Genomic DNA, 2,500 nt, shown 5'->3' with positions numbered 1-2,500 from the left:
TCCACCCCCCCCCCGCCCCCCCGCTCTCTCTCTCTCTATCTTACTCTCTCTCTCTCTCTCTCTCTCTCTATTTTTTATTCCCTATCTCCCTCTTTCTCTCACTGCCCCTACCCCTGCCCCCCCCCCTCTCTCTCTCTCTTATGTATATATGTGTGTGTGTGTATGTATGTCTGTATGTATATATGTATATGTATATATATATATATATATATATATATATATATCGTGTGTGCATGTGTGTGTGTGTAAGTTTATATATACATATGTATATATGTAAATGTATATATACATGCAGATAAATATGTATATATGTATATGTATACACACAGACCTATATGTGTGTGTGTGTATAAGTGCATAAATACATATGTACATATATGAATGTATATATATACATGCAGATAAATATGTATATATGTATATGTATACACACAGACATATGTGTGTGTGTGTATGTGTGTGTGTGTGTGTGTGTACGTGTGTGCGTGTGCGTGTGTGTGTGTGTGTGTGTGTGTGTGTGTGTATGCGTGTGTGTGTGTGTGTGTGTGTGTGTGTGTGTGTGTGTGTGTGTGTGTGTGTGTGTGTGTGTGTGTGTGTGTGTGTGTGTGTGTGTGTGTGTGTGTGTGTGTGTGTGTGTGTGAGTGAGTGGTAGAGGCATAAATCACATGTCAGTGCATGTTTCGTTGCATAGAAGACACATAACGACGCGGATGAATTCCTGCAAAAGAGAGAGTGGGTGGCCAGATGGAAACATTTGATTGATCATAAAAAAAAAAAGAAAAAATATATACATAAGGAAAAAAAGCTAAACGATATTACCCTCATGGCAAAACTGCGTCACTCGAAAGATCAAAAGCAAGCGGAGAAGTTAAAATGTGCAGGATGTGAACCGGTGACAGCTTGCATGTAAACAAACTTCCGAATCCTGACTGCTATCTCTGAGTGAGAAAATCGAATTCAAGTTCAAATGGTTTTGCTGAAGATAAAGTAAGAAAAAGGAAAAAAAAAAAAAAAAGTGTATGTGAGAAGGTGTGTATTTATTTGCATGGTGTTCGTGTGTGAAAACTACGAATTCAAGATGTGATATTTCAAGTATCAAGTTCGTTATTTGTGGTTTAGTAAATATTGTGAGGAGTAGCGTTTATGTAAAAATGGGATTTGAGATTTAGTGTTTCACGGTCACTACTACCGTTTGGTATTTGTTTGTATCGTAATTTAGTAAGTTTGGTAAGATGCGGTGTTATTGTGGCGAAAGGAGAAGCTGAGATATTGTGTTTTGTCATCTGTTCCTAAGTCAGTATAATGTCAAAAATGTAAAAGAAGATATACAGTGTTATTTATTTTGAACCTATGCTATGATAAGTAGATGAGGTATGGCGTTAGTGCAACAAAAACGAGGAATTAAAGTCTAGGTGTGTTATCATTATGCATTTGTCTCGAATGTCTGGTTTAAGAAGTATGGTGAGAAGTGATATTCGTTTTGTATTAGAAGTTAAGATACAGTTTCTCGGATATCTTTCCCGTTTGCCCTTTTTTTCAATTGCGTTTTCGAAGATACGATAAGATATAGTGCCAGTGTTGTAAAAAGTCCAGGTATAGTGTGTGTTACGACTTGTTATTTGTTTCGAATATGCTTTAGTAGATATGATGAAGTATAATGCCTGTATTACAAGATGAGAAGTCAAAAGAAGTCTCTTACTGTCTGACATTTGTTTCGACTCTACTCTGTGCTCTGTTGTCTGACATGACGGTCGTTTGACTTTTGCTGTCTGGTCGCATTTGGAGAAGGCAGAGAGAGAGAGAGAGAGAGAGAGAGAGATAGATAGATAGATAGATAGAGAGAGAGAGAGAGAGAGAGAGAGAGAGAGAGAGAGAGAGAGAGAGAGAGAGAGAGAGGGAGAGGGAGAGAGGGGGGGAGGGGGGGAGGGAGAATGCAGAGGGTGAGAGAGAGAGGGAGAAGGCAGAGGGTGAGAGAGAGAAAGGGAGAAGGCAGAGGGTGAGAGAGAGAAGGGGAGAAGGCAGAGGGTGAGAGAGAGATAGGGAGAAGGCAGAGGGTGAAAGAGAGAGGGGGAGAAGGCAGAGGGTGAGAGAGAGATAGGGAGAAGGCCGAGGGTGAGATAGAGATAGGGAGAAGGCAGAGGGTGAGAGAGAGAGGGGGAGAAGGCAGAGGGTGAGAGAGAGATAGGGAGAAGGCAGAGGATGAGAGAGAGAGGGAGAAGGCAGAGGGTGAAAGAGAGAGAGGGAGAATGCAGAGGGTGAGAGAGAGATAGGGAGAAGGCAGAGGGTGAGAGAGAGAGATGGAGAAGGCAGAGAGTGAGAGAGATAGGGAGAAGGCAGAGGGTGAGAGAGAGAGGGGGAGAAGGCAGAGGGTGAGAGAGAGAGAGGGAGCAGGCAGAGGGAGAGAGAGAGAGAGGGAGAAGGCAGAGGATGAGATAGAAAAAGGGAGAAGGCAGAGGGTGAGAGAGAGAGAGGGAGAGGGAGAAGGCAGAGGGAGAGGGGG

Source organism: Penaeus chinensis, chromosome 32 (genome assembly GCF_019202785.1).
Source record: "Penaeus chinensis breed Huanghai No. 1 chromosome 32, ASM1920278v2, whole genome shotgun sequence".
NCBI lineage: Eukaryota > Metazoa > Arthropoda > Malacostraca > Decapoda > Penaeidae > Penaeus > Penaeus chinensis.
Note: the sequence above shows the minus strand (reverse complement) of the source record.